At 41.8% G+C, this 14,996-nt stretch overlaps 1 protein-coding gene across 2 annotated transcripts in view; it reads right to left on the bottom strand.

Moving 5' to 3' along the window:
* Positions 1–14,996, bottom strand: part of Rapgef5 (Rap guanine nucleotide exchange factor 5) — a 230,735-nt gene that overhangs the window by 153,822 nt on the left and 61,917 nt on the right. The gene's annotated exons all lie outside the window — the stretch shown is intronic.

Here is a 14,996-nt window from a genome sequence, read left to right as displayed (position 1 = left end):
TAATATTTTTCTCCTCTGAAACCTTTTGATCCCCAGAGTTAAAATCATTCTCAATACCACTGTCTTCTATGCTCATACTAGTATATCCCATTAAGCAGTGCTGAAAGTATTCCACTGTTTTCCTAACCCAAAGTACCAAAATTCAAATTCATCCAAAGAAAAAAATGGTCAGGCCTATCAAAACAACACCCCAGTCCCTACTTTAGTTAGGGTTTCTATTGCTGTGAAGAGACATCATGACCACAGCAATTCTTATAAAGGAAAACATTTGATTGGGGTGGCTCACTTACAGCTCAGAGATTCCATTATTATCATGGTAGAATAAGGCAGTGTGCAGGCAGACATGGTACTGGAGAAGTACCTGAGAGTCTCACACCTTGAAGGCAACAGGAAGTGGGCTGAGTATCACACTGAGTGAAGCTTGAACATATATGAGTTCCCAAAGCCTGCCTCCACAGTGACACACTTCCTTTAACAAGGGTCTATCTACTCCAATACAGCCATACCTCCTAACAGTTTCACTCCCTTTGGGGGTAATTTTCTTTCACACTGCCACACTTCCACTTTTGTGAGACTGTCACTTATGTATCCTCATCATGTGTAAGGATGTACCAACCATCTCTCCCAGCTGAGTAAGGTCCTATGGCACTCCAATAGCATTCTGCCCCTGTTTTAGCATCACTTTGCATCCATTAGTGAGACCCCATCTTTAGCTGGCAGTCTCCAGCACTGTTACAGACCAATAGACTACTGCAATGGACTCTTTTGTCATCGGTCTGGCTCTGGCTCCCGGTACAGTTCCCAGACATATGTTTTTAACTTAAAAAAACAAAAAACAAAAACAAAAAAAACAAATGAAGAGATAGATGCTTGTGAAAAGATATAAGGGGAACACATGATCATAAAAGGTGGAGGGTGACACTTGGGTCAACAGGTAGAAGTTGGAAAAAGGCATGTTTTAGCTCCATCTGTCAATTTTCAGAAGGCCAGAGCTGTTTATGGTAAAGATAGTCACAGTGAGGTTTGGGAGGTGACTCTTCATACAGGAAGACAACAGGAAGACTCCAGGACCAGGAGATTTGCTTTATGAATAGCTCCCCATCACCCCACATGCGGGTGTTTATGTCATCTGGAAGGGCGGCGGCATCTGCGCTCTACATGTGAAAAGCTGGAGATGTAAGAACAAATAAGCTACTGAACAAACACAAAACATAACTGCCAGAAGCCAAATATTTATAAAGAAATTGAAAACTTTTTGGTCCAACGAGCAGAAGACAGCCACAAATGTTTGAAAGAAATTTTAAAGTAAATAAATGATAATATCTTTTTAAAAAAATATTTCAAAACCATGGTTTAGCTATACCTTTTATTCCATACCATGTATCAGTCCTTGTGTAGAAAAATGTCTTTTCTCCATTATTATACTCTTTGGAGATAAGGCTATGGTATGTAGAAACAACAGAACTAACTAACTACACCATCAGACAAAGTTATCTCACTCAGCTAAAGACTGGCTCCTTGCTGGGATTTTACATTTAAAAAAAAAAAAAAACCTCATATTAAGATAAAACCTGATCAACTAAGGCCCTTCCCAACTAAAAAATTCATTAGCAACAAGGGCCTCCTGAAGGAACAAGAGACAGAAATCAGGCTGCAAAAATCTACAGCGAAAGTAGAAAGCCCTCAGTTATTTCATGCGGCCTCAAGAGCAGCTGCAGGACTGCAGGCAGCAGAGTGGCATCATCGCCATCTATTTCATGGAATTGCTTTGAGACTAAATGAGCTCATGTGTGAAAAGCATCAGGAACAGTGCCTGATTTGGAGTGTCATTCAGCTGTTAGCTGTCAGCGGCATCATTGCATCATAATTAAGACCTTTGAGCTGAAGTGTTTAAGCCCCTTCTTCCAGCCTATGCTGTGCAGCCCTGACCAATGACCAGTGCTTCCGCTGTTAAATTCCGCCCACCTGGCCCACCCCCAGTGCAATAGCAGCAAAGGCTAAAATGATATATGAAGACGTAATGAACTGTATTGTTTATATTCCCACAGTTTAACTCAAAAATAAAGTTTTAGATACTGCAGAAGTTTGAAGCTTTCACATATGCATGCAGGACATACTTGAATTATAGAAATCCAATTTGCAACTTCAGAGGTATCCATCACCTTAATGACCTGTGGCCTGGAAGCTGTGGCAGTCATGGGGGACGGCTGTATTATGAACCAGGGGATTGTGAGGCACGCATTCCACAAGGAATGTGGAATAAGTTTCTGTCTCTGACACAGTAAATCACTGATTTGATGGCTGAAAATGACACCCACATATAATCTCATTTTGCTGTGAGTCGAAAGTCCAGGTATGGCTCAACCAGGTCCTCTACTTAAGAGTCTCCAAGGTATCCCCAGGGCTATACTTCATATTAAAGCCTCAAAGGGGAGAATGTGTTCCTAAACTCAGAGATGTGGGCAGAATCCAATTCCCAAATCTACAGGATAGGGGGTCCTGCTTCCTTACAGATTATAGCTGAATTCAGTTCTTGCACCTATAGGATGGGCTTCTGCTTCCTGACAGACTTCCTGAAAGCTGCCCCTTCCTCCTAGAAGCCTACTACTGGCCTCTGTACATGGACTCCTACATTTCAATGACAGCAGTGACAAACTGTTCTTCCCAGGCTTCCAGTTTCTCTCCCTTTCTCTTCTGACAGTTCTTTCTAGCTTCCACAGGACAAGTTCCCTGCTTTAAAGACTTCTATGATTACACTGGCTCTGTGCAGCAAGTTTGCAGCCTTAATGATATCTATGAAGTACCTTCAGCCACGTTCAGGGCATTCAGACTTGGGGGACCAATTTATCATCAGAGAAAACAGAGGTATCCAAAGTCCCCCTGAATAGATCACCTGACTCCTTCCAGGGCTTCCGAGCAACCTGCCATAGAGTCCAGGTTTGAAACATGACTTTCCTGCTCTATAGTCTTTTACCAAATCACACCGAATTCATCACTTTACACATTCTCTCTCTCTACCTTCCATCCCAACCTCATGTTATTGCCTTTATTTCCACCCACTGAAGTTGTCTCCTATAAACATTCTTTTCTTCCCTTTATCCAAATAAAACATGGCATTCCATTTCATGCAAGGAATTAGCTTTAACGATCAAGACATGTTCTTTTGCATTTTTTTAAAAGACAGGCTCTCACTCTGTACCCAGATTGGCCTTGAAGATGATCTGAAAAGTATTACATTTTATATTTATGTTATTTTGAAAAGATAACTTTTCAGTATTTTTGTTGGGCTGTTTACTCTTAGTAATAGATGCTTAATTACAAATTTGGAAGCTGTAGAACAGTAGAAGAGAGAAAAACACCCCAAGAGTGTCTTGACAGCTTATCCTAAATGAACTCACAGGATTGGACATGATACTGATTACCAGGTGCAACTTATAAAAAGCCAATGCCATGTCTATTGCCAAAGGTAGTGCATGCTTGTTTCTGGATTTTAAGAAAGGATTGGTAACCGTCACAGAATTGTCCACTAGAAGATCACCTGCTTAGTTCCATATTGAGAGGTTTGGGTCCCTACAGAGTACAGAATATAAAACAATAAGACAACAAATGGCACACTTCTGTTGTACCTCTTATGTACCAGGGCACTGTTCCAATAGCCATGAACTTGATTTACCTTCATATTACTTGAATTATGGTAACTGTACAGATGAGCTCTTGGAAATGTTCTGTAACTCGTATGAAGATGCTTTAGAACATCATCAGCTGAATTCATACAGTGCATTATCCCTCTTACACGTTTCTGTCATACCTGTTGGAACACTGTTCATGAATGAAGCTGTCTCAGGAAATTTCTGAGAGCTTGTAAGAAAACTCCAAGTAAAAGCGTCTTGCAACTTCTGTTCCTCCATAATATGGATTTGTTCTGGAACATGCTTCCGTGCCCCTCCCTGGTGTTGTAAATAGGATCTGGTCTGCTTCCGATCACACACTGGTGCTTACTCTTGTTATTAAAAAATGTATTCAAGCATGGGCTGTTCCCATGACTGTATACAGCCTAAACTCATGTGAACTTTCCTCCTTAGACCTTGCTTAACTCTCACAATACCTATAGAATATGAACTGCTTGATGCTCTGAATAAAGTTGGCTATTGCATAAGACTTTAGTCTACCTCATTTTTAGGCTCCACTCTCCAAGGTTTAAGCTGCCAACCAGAGTAGTAACAACACCCAACTTTTCCTGGCCTCTCCAGACATGTTTTGTTTGTTTGTTTTGGGTTTTTTGTTTTGTTTTGTTTTTGAGACAAGGTTTCACTGTGTAGTCCTGGTTTTCCTGGAACTCAGTCTATAGATTAAGCTGGCCTTGAACTCAGAGATCTGTCTGCCTGCCTCTGCCTCGGGAATGCTGAAATTAAAGGCGTGTGCCATCACAGCTAGATTCAGACACTTCTATAAATTATCAACTGAAACAAGCTAGTAACATAATTTCCAAGGGATTCTTTAGTGTTAATAAGCACAGACCCTAGTAATTGTTTTTCTGAAGGTTTTATGATAACTTCCTCATCCCTGCTCCCCCATCTCTTCCTCTACCTCATTTGGTGTGGGGGGGGGGGGGGGGGGGAGTTGGCAAACCTAAAGCCTCAGTCTTATGGAGGAATTTTTTCAATTTATGTTCCTCTTTTCAGATGTCTCTAACTTGTATCAAGTGGACATAAAACTAGCCAGCACAATACGTAAAAAAAAGAAGATTATTTCTCAGGGTTTCTTCCTTTCTTTGTCTTGAAGAGACCAACCATGATGTTTCTAAGAAACAAATAGTTCCACTAAACAGAAGCATGAACTTTAACTACTAAGGCACACTGCTGTAGCTGAAGTTTTCCTGTGTCCCACCTGGCTCATGGTCAGGACAGATCTCTCTCACCCGCCAGTCCTGCAGCCACTTAGCCCCAAGTAAACCATGTGGAGACATGGTGCAGACTGGTTCAGTTGATTGAAATTAGTTTAATGAAAGCAAGATGGCTAACAAGGTCTCCTGGGTTAATTTAAGAGCTTGATTCTCTTCCTTTTCTAATCCATCTAACAGATAAAGCTTCTTACACACATTGCAATCCTCTCAGGAGATTTAGTACCTATTTTTGCCTAGGTAGAATCGCCAGTTCACTCTGCCTATGTTAAATATAGGATGCTTTCCACTACCTATGCATAGCACACCCTGCTTGTTCCTTAAACATAACAAACACCGCTGAGCTTTTATGCTCTTGCTGTTATTTCTAAAACAGTGCTGTTCTCTCTGTCACTCACCCCTGTCCCTCATATCCGGTGTTCATCTAATACCCCTCCCATTTAAAATCCCTAAATGACCACCCTGATTTGTTCCCAGTGACGTCCACAGACTCTGCATTCATCACAGACTCCTCACAGGTGGTAAGGGTCTGTCAACACATATGCCAAGCTACACACAATAGACTCAGGATACCTGATAAACCATCTGAATTAACTTCTAAACTGTGCAGCTACAGCTACCAATATTAATAATTTTACTAGGTTAAAAATGAAAGTACTATTTAAAATTCCTCAAGAGGCCTCATTGTGTCAAACCTTAAAAATTCCATAATGGAGTCCCAAACCCCACCTATTAGATCATTCAGTAAATGGTGATCTAAGTGTGAATAATGAGGAAAACCTACCATTGCAGCCTCCCATTTACTTTAAATACTTATTTATTTAGTGCAGTTATGTAACTACACAGAACATAGTTCACCTCAAACTTAAGATCCTCCTTCCTTAGCCTCCGGGTGCTAGGATTACAGGCGAGTACCACCACTCCCAGCTTCGTGTCTTGTTAATTCATTGTGTGATTAACACTGTCTATCTCAAACATGCTCCTGTGATAGCATGTCCTGCAAGGTGAGGCTGAACTGCAACAGCACATAGAAAGCACCAGCTGGATCTTTGTACAAGCAACGAGTACAGCGATGCCGGCCATTCTTGCCTCTCACCAGTTTCTCATTTGGCTTTTCACAAATCAACAGCAAACTAATAGATTACCATCAGCAAACAAGTTCTCCAAAAGATTTCCTAAGGTGCTGGACATGCTGGTCAGTGGCAGAGTGGTTGCCCACCATGGACAAGTTCCCAATACTGGGGTGGAGGTGGGGGAGAATTTTCCAAGTAAAGAGTCCTCTTGGTGTTGTTTGTAACAGCTCAAGACTGAAAAATAACCACAATGTTCAACGGAGAAGAAAATGATAAATTTGTGGACTATGAAATCACAGAATCAGTGTAAGTGTTGCAGGTAATGCTTTTATCCATGGAAACATATTTAGCAGAAAGCACATATCGCAGCTGGGTGTGGTGATGCCTGTCTGTAATTCTACCACTTGGAAGATGGAGCAGGAAGACTGTGAGCTCGAGGTCCACCTCAGCCACCTCAGTGAGTTTAAGGCCAGTCTGGGCTACAGTAGACACTGTCTCAGAACAAATACAAAACCAACAACGACAAATCCCAATACAGACTGAAAACTGAAATGGTTGGCTTCTTGATTAAGAAATATGCACGTAAGAAAAAAAACAGTAAATTATAAATACTTCAGTATTCATAGTAGGTTATTTTTGAGCACTTTTCTATAAGCTTTTTCTTTCTTTTTTTTTTTTTTTTTTTTTAGTTATGAGACCATAATGTACAAGTGAAATAATCGAAGTACTGGTAATGAAAATGAAACTGTAGAGGAGAGGTAATCCATGGTGTGGTAGCTATTAGATTTACACTCAGTTTGGCATTCACAAACATAGAAAAGAACTTCCATTATTTCTACCAAAAATACACATGGGATATCACTGTTTCTTAATTTGTGCAGAAATATAAGATTTAAAATTTAGCTTAGTTCATCATCACCAAAAGGAACCTACATAATTCTTACTTTTTCATGTCTCCTGGCCCTCCTCCATGTATGGACACAGTCTGCAGTGCTGTGACTCTGACTTATGTATGCAAAATTCCATTTTGTGTACACAACTATAAAAGTCCTATTTAAACCAATGTACAGAGAAGCAGCCCACTATAATATGTGTGGTTGGGGCTGAAGAGATAGCGCAGAGGTTAAGAACAATGGCTGTTCTTCCAGAGGTTCTGAGTTCAATTCCCAGCACCCGCATGGTGGCTCACAACCATCTACAATGGGATCAAATGCCCTCTTCTGGTTCACAGGCATATATGCAGGCAGAACACTGTATAAATAAATAAAACTTTAAAAAAAAAAATGTATGGTCCTCATTTGATTTCCCGACTTCTCCAGAGAGGACCAAACAGGAAGCACACTTCACAAACCCATTGTGATCAATGCCCAAACTGAGAGCTCAATGATGTATTTCTGTGGTGATATTTTGTTTGTGATCTAACAAATGAAGCTTGCCTGAAGATCAGAGTGCGGAGCTAAGCCACTATTTAACCATAGAGACCAGGCAGTGGTCCCAGCATTCAAGAGGCAGAGGCAGATGGAACTCTGTGAGTTCAAGGCCACCCAGGGCCTTGATCCAGTCTAATAGAAAAACAGAGCCAGGCAGTGGTAGCACACATGCCTTTAATCCCAGCACTAGGGAGGTTGAGACAGGAAGTGATACAACTGGGTGGAGAAAGGAATATAAGGCAGGAGGAGACAGAAACCTCTTTCAGGCTGAGGATTCAGAAGAGGTAATGGCTGGCTGCTCTGCTTCTCTGATCTTTCAGCTTTCATCCTGATATCTGACTCCAGGTTTTTATTAAGACCAATTAAGATTCATGCTACATATTTCTGTTCTTGTGGATTAATAACGTCTGCATGTTCTATGTGCACTCTTATTAAAGTGATAATCCTCATTTTGGACCAACCCTCACAATACTATAATACATACACATGTAAACACACATACAACCTTCTTTGATGCCCAAGAGATCTACTCATTACTAAGGATTGGTCACATGATTCTGGACAGATTACAACCACATATTTATAACCACTACTCTTTTTTTTTTTCTTAATTGTCTTTTGAGGTAATCTTGCACAGCCTAGACGTGCCTCAAAGTATATATGTGAGGCTGGCCTTAAATTCCTAATCTTCCTATCTCTACCTCCCAAGCATTGGAATTACTTGCATACCTCCATGCCTGGCTTGAGTGTATGTCCTTTTCTGGTGAGGGAGATGTTGGGGACTGAACACCATGCCTTTAGCATGTGCTCTATCATTGAACTGTACACCAAGTCTTCGAAAGATTAAATAAGATGGGGACATTGAGCTCACGACAGTAAGATTAAACAGCATACATTGCACTGCTCCCACAGACCAAGTCTTCAGATGTAGAATTTCATTAGATTATCATATCTGGGTAGGCTCAGATATTTTCTTTGGAATTAGGAATGATAATTTAGAAACTTGTTTTCTTTTAATTTTGCAAAAATTTATTATATTTTACATGTACAAGTATTCTGCCTGCTTGCATGTATGTGCATCATGTATGTTCCTGGTGCCTATGGAGGTCAGAAGAGGGCATTAGATCTCCTGGAACTGGAGTAAGGGTCAGCTAGGAGCCACCATGTGCATGCTGGGAACCAAGTACAGGTCTTCTGCAAGAGGAACTGGTGCTTTTAACACTGAGGCATTCTCCCAATCCTGGAAGTTACTTTTTGAGGCTGTTTCTATGTTGTGTGCTGAGATGTGTGCTGTATGGGGTTGGGAGACTGTATTCTCAGGAAGAGACTGCAGGTGATGTGCAATAAGCATCCAACATAAGAGTATATATGTAAACACATATGCCGTATAAAGGTATGCACGATTGTGAAGTGTCACTGAGAAAGCCTAGCTAAGAGAAACTGAAGGACTTTACCCCTCTCTTCACATGACCCCAAGGATCTTCAGTCCACACCCTGCAGCCTCCGAACATTCTAGCGGGACGGAAGCCGCACCGACACACGAGGAGGGAAGGAGGAACAAGCTTTGTGGCTCTTAGAAAAACAGAAACAACACCAGAAATGTGCTACAGGCCCTCTACCACAGAGCTACACCCCAGCTCCACAGATGCTAATATTACCTGGAACCAGATCTGGCATCACGGGCCTCACTTGATACCTCCTCCTCTCAGTGCTCAATCTACCTGGCCCTTCCCCACATCACACAATATCTCTTGTACCACTGAAAAGGCCAGAGCCAGACTGAGGATTCCAAATAGGAATTTTATATTTCCCACAGATAAAAAGTACAAGGTAATGCAATGTGTGTGATCCTGAGGCAGCCAGACAAAAGGTTAGTCATTCCAGGTGGGGTGGGAGGAGCTTTCTCTTATTCACTGAATAGACAAGCCCACTCAGGTCAGTGAGAGAAGGAGGGAAGGAGATTAACTACATTCCATTTCTCCATTTCCCAGAAAGGAAAGGGAGACAACAGGAAAGGGGTGAGTGGAAATGAGTGTTTACATTTTAAAATGATTGCTCAAAGTGTTTAAAAATGATCACATGATTGTGCTTATTATGTACTCAATGTTACAGATCCCTTCATTCTCCTTTTCATTCTCTCTGGTGAAAATTACTTTTAGGCATGGCTGATTTGGCTTACACATTGAATGGGTCTTTAATATCCTGCCTTCTTAAAGAGTTAGAGAATCCAAACCCTGTGTGTGCTCCTGCTGCTTCACAAAACTTGAAACTTGAAACAAAGGAGGTGGTCATGTTGGGCTGAGGATGTCACCAAAGGCCAAATAAAACAGCCATTGATGATGACAGCAAAAACCTCATCACCACCATGCTCAGGTACCCCTGAGACAGGGAATTTCTCCAACATTCAAATGCAAATCATTGAGTTATCAAAGACAGATTACAGAAACACTATTTTAATCTTCTTGTGACAAGAAGGGGAATAGAGAGTCCTATAAAAGAAGATACGGGGCAAAGGAGATAGGCTGTGTGCACGACTGATGGGAAAACATGGGGACAAGCACTATCAGAGGAACGAGAGATCTGAGAAGACAGAGCACCCCAGGAAGACACAGTCTTGGACTTTCACAGTGTGTTAAGCTTTAACTGACAAGACAATGGTTCTCGTTAGGACTTGCTGGATCTCTAACAAGTATCACCCAAGACAGCTGTGTGGAAAAGAAGGCATAGGAGAGAAATCAGACCGAGACCTAGGAGAAAGCAGGACCTGGTTCATGGTGGTAAATCTGGATCATTTTCTCTATAAAGTAGGATCCCATGTGGAGGGAACATGGGAAGAAAACTTTTTACAAGAAAGGATGTTAGAAAGCCTGCAAGAACAAGTTCATAGCTGATTGGGAATGAGCTCCATCACAACCTTGGACACTGTGTGTTCAAGTGTTCCATTGCTGTGAGGAGACATCATGGTCATGGCATTTCTTATAATGGAAGGTATTTAACTGAGGCTTGCTTAGGTTTAGTTTATTCTCATCATTGCAGGGAGCATGGTGGCACACAGGCAGACATGGTGCTGGAGGAGCTGAGAGTCCTACATCTGGATCCACAGGCAGCCAGAAGAGAGAGAAACTGGGCCTGGCTTGAGCCCTTGAAACCTCCAAGTCCACCCCCAGTGACACACCTCCTTTAACAAGGCCACGCCTCCTAATCCCTCTCAAGTAGTGCCATCCCTGATGACTAAGCATTCAAATATATGAGCTTATGGGAAGGGGAAATCATACTTAACCACCACATTCTACTCCCTGGCCCCCATGGGCTTGGAGTCATATCATAATGCAAAAATGCATTCAATCTAACTTCAAAAAATCCCCATAGTCTCTAACAGTCTCAACTGTGTTTAAAAGTCCAGTCTCTTCTGAGACTCCTGGCAATCTCTTAACTGTAACCACCTGCTGTGGGATGTCTTTCTGTACATTGTAAATATGTGTTGCTCTGGTTGGCTAATAAATAAGCTATTTTGGCATATGACAAGGCAGCTTAGAGGCAGGCCAGAAATCCAAGCAGAGATACAGAGAGAAGAGGGGCAGAGTCCAGAGAGATACCAGCCCACTGCCAAAGCAACGGTAATGCCACGGCCATGTGGCAACATATAGATGAATAGGAATGGGTTAATTTAAGGATGAGAGAGCTAGCTAGCAAGAAGCTGAAGCCATAGGCCATACAACTTGTAACTAATAAAGCTTCTGAGTGATTATTTTATAAGTGGCTGAGGGACTGCAGGGCTCTTCAAATCACCAACTTCTTTCAGCTTTGTTGACTGCAATATGTAGAGACATGGTCCATGAATGGAGTTGTGTAAGGAGATTTCTGAGTGCTTGTGAGAAACTCCAAGAAAACAAGACATGAGTCTTGTGGCCTCGGTTTCCTCAAAAACACAGAATTGTTCTTGGAATAAGCTTTTGTGCCCCTCCCTCATGGGAATACTGGATAGGAGTGAGTTTACTTTAGCTGTTGTTATTCATATGCCTTTATAGAAAAACATGTTTTTGCCACATGTGGCTCATCCTGTGATTGAAAACCTTATTCATGTGATTCTTCTTAACCCTCAGAGTATAAATTGTATGATGCTCTTAATAAAGTTAGATATTGCATGAGACTTTAGTCTGCCTCATTTTTAGGCCCCACACTCCCAGGTTCAAGCCACCAACTGGAACAATAAACAGCAACACACTTCCCTGTCTTGGGCTGGTTCCACTCCCTGCTAGCAGCTTTCCCTGGTGAGTACCCCATGGCTCTGGCACTTCTAACATCTCGGGGTCTTCAAAAAATCCAGGCTTCCACTTCACAGCTTCAGGCAATATCCTCTCTAGATCTCCATGAAGGGACACCCCCATCACACGTCTGGACTCAGTAGTGCTCCTTAGTCATGGAGGAAGAGACCATAACTCCTTTCTTCTATCCTTGACTCCAAAGCCAGAAACATGTGGCTGAAGCTGCCAAGTTCTGCGGCTTGCTGGGGCTGGAACTTAGCCCCCTCATTCAAAACCATTTTCATCAGCTTTCTCTCTCTCTCTCTCTCTCTCTCTCTCTCTCTCTCTCTCTCTCTCCACACACACACACACACACACACACACACACACACACACACACACACACGTTTTCCTTCATTTCTTAAGCTTTTCTTTAATTCCTTTTCAGAACTGGAACCCTAGCTGGGTGGGGTCTTGCCCTGAGGCCACCACTCCCTTTGTTCCATTTAGTATCAGGCTTTCCTTTAATTTTTAAATCTCCCTAAGCAGCACACTTAGCTCTATTCCATTGCTCCTTTTCTCCTCAAACTGTACATCTTATACTTTTCCTTGCTCAGATTGTTCCTTTTCATTATAGACCTGCGTAGGAGTGATCACTAATGACCCCTAACACAGTCAATTCTTGGCTGTCTTAAAAATCTCCTCTGGTAATCTTCAACTCTTCAATTTAGCCACAGACAGATTTTTTTTTTTTTTTGACAAGGGCAGAAAGCAGCCACATTCTTTGCCAAAATATTACAGAATGGTCTTTAGGCCACTTATTAATATTTTCCACTAAAACTTCTGGAACTGGGCTATTATATTATAATCTACACTTTTCTTAGCACTTCTGTCCTCCATGAGCCTACCAGTATGCCCATTAAGCCTGGCTTAACATGCTCAACTGCTTTTCTTTTTGTTTTTTAGATTTTTAGATTTTTTAAAAGATTTATTTGTTTGTTTGTTTGTTTGTTTGTTTATTTATTTATTTATTTATTTATTTATTTATTTATTTATTTATTATGTATGCAGCATGTATGACTGCAGGCCAGAAGAGGGCACCAGATCTCATTACAGATGGTTGTGAGCCACCATGTGGTTGCTGGGAATTGAACTCAGGACATCTGAGTGCTCTTAACCTCTGAGCCATCTCTCCAGCACCATAGATTTTTAGATTTTTTTTGAGACAGGGTTTCTCTGTGTAGCTTTGGAGCCTTTCCTGGAACTTACTCTGTAGACCAGGCTGGCCTTGAACTCACAGAGATCTGTCTGCCTCTGCCTCCTGAGTGCTGGGATTAAAGGCATGTGCCACCACCACCCAGCTTCTCACCGCTTTTCTAATTCAAAGTCCCAAAGTCTACATTCTGCCCAAAAGCAGCATGGTCAGGCCTGTCACAGCAATACTCCACTCTTGGTACCAACTTCTGTCTTAGTCAGTGTTTTATTATGTGATGAGATACCATGACCATGACAACTCTTATAAAAGAAAACATTTAACTAAGGCTTGATTACAGTCTCAGATGTTTAGTCCACTGTCATCATGGCAGGACGCATAGTGGCATACAGACAGACATAGTGACAGAGAAGTAGATGATAGTTCTGGATCCATAGGCAGCAGAAAGAAAGAGACACTGGACCTAGCTTGGGCTTCTGAAACCTCAAAGTCCACTCCCAGTGACACAGCTCCTCCAACAGGGCCACGCCTCCTAATCCCTCTCAAGTAGTGCCATCCCTGATGACTAAGCATTCAAATATATGAGTCTATGGGGAAGAGGGGGTCTTATTCAACCACCACACACACCAAACAGGAAAAGAAGCTGTTGAGAAATTGATACTCTATGGTAATTAGGTAGCCTCTTCTGAAAAATGCAAAAGAGAAATTCTACTTCTGCTTTCTTTTAGCTCAAACTTTAGTGTGGAGTTCAATGATGTATACTAGCTTTCCTACCTATAAAATATAAATGGTGCCAGCTACTGCACAGTGTTATTGTGCATCTTAGCAGAGTATGTACACACATGCACAGACGGTATACCTATCATAGCATCAGACTTAGTGAGGTTTTTAGATGGTAATGATTGTTTTGTATAAAACAAGCACTCCTTTTTGTTTTATATTTTAACCTAGAAGTGTGCTGTTAAATATTTTCCTAACACACTGTCAAGATTTCCTTTTATGTGAGGTTCTGTATCAAAGTTTACCACATGAAGTCCCAAATTACTTTTCTAAACTCATTCCTGAGTAGTAAAGAACTTTCATCCATTGAACTGTGTCCAGGTGTCGAGACCTGGTATATCACACTCCGTGCAGATAGTTTCATTCCCATACACCCCAATCAAGCATGATTTTCTACAATTAGCATTTTACTAAGGGGTGTCAGGGCTAATCTTGGCTTATCATCTTGACATACTTAGAGAGCAGAAACCTCAATTGGGGAATTGTATCCATCAGATTGGTCTGTGACATGTCTCTGGGGCATTTTGTTGATTGTTAATTTACGTAGAAGTGCTTCAACCACTGTGGGTAGTGTCAGACCTGGATAGGCCTGGGGCATGTAAGAAAGCTCGTTGAGCATGGGCCTGGTGGAGCATGCCAGTGCTCGGTGTTCTGCTGTGGTCTCCGCTTCAGTCCCTATGACCAGGTTCCCAACTGTAGTTTCTGCTTGACTGTCCCTGCTGAGGGACTATAAAGTGTAAGCTAAAATAAACCCTTCAACCCTTCCCTCCCCAAGTTGCTTTCAGTCATGGTGTTGATCAAAGGAAGAAATGCAAACCAGGGCAATGGTACTCAGGCAGCACTGAAGCATCCGAGGAGGCTAGAAAGGCTTCTCAGAAACCGACAAGCCACATGCATGAAGATTAAAACACCTGGGGTTTCTAGACCCTGTAAAAAATGAGCTTCAAGATGAGCATCCACAGGGCCAAGCATGGTGGCGCACACCTTTGATCCCATTACTCTGGAGGCAGAGGCAAGCAGATAACTGTGAGTTCAAGGCCACCTAGTCTACACAGTGAGTTCTGGGCCAGCCAGGAATACACAGTGAGACCCTCTCAAACAAAAATAATAAATAAATAATAAAATAAATTTAGCGCTGACAGCCAGCTTTACAACAAAGAAAGTCATGAATTGCTCTTCAAGCAGCAAAGCCATTAACCACTCTTTTTCGATGGCCTTACAAATATAGTGACAATGCTGTAATATCATATGCCATGGCCTTTTGCTACTTAACACGATTCCTTTCTCTGCCTAAAGAAACAGAATATTTTCCCTTTTGTGTAGCAAGTTACCACTGTCTCTAGGTTAAGTCACACT

The sequence above is a fragment of the Onychomys torridus genome, chromosome 14 (genome assembly GCF_903995425.1).
Source record: "Onychomys torridus chromosome 14, mOncTor1.1, whole genome shotgun sequence".
Lineage (NCBI taxonomy): Eukaryota > Metazoa > Chordata > Mammalia > Rodentia > Cricetidae > Onychomys > Onychomys torridus.
The sequence above is the reverse complement of the archived record's forward strand: the minus strand, read 5'-3'. Positions and strand labels throughout refer to the sequence as shown.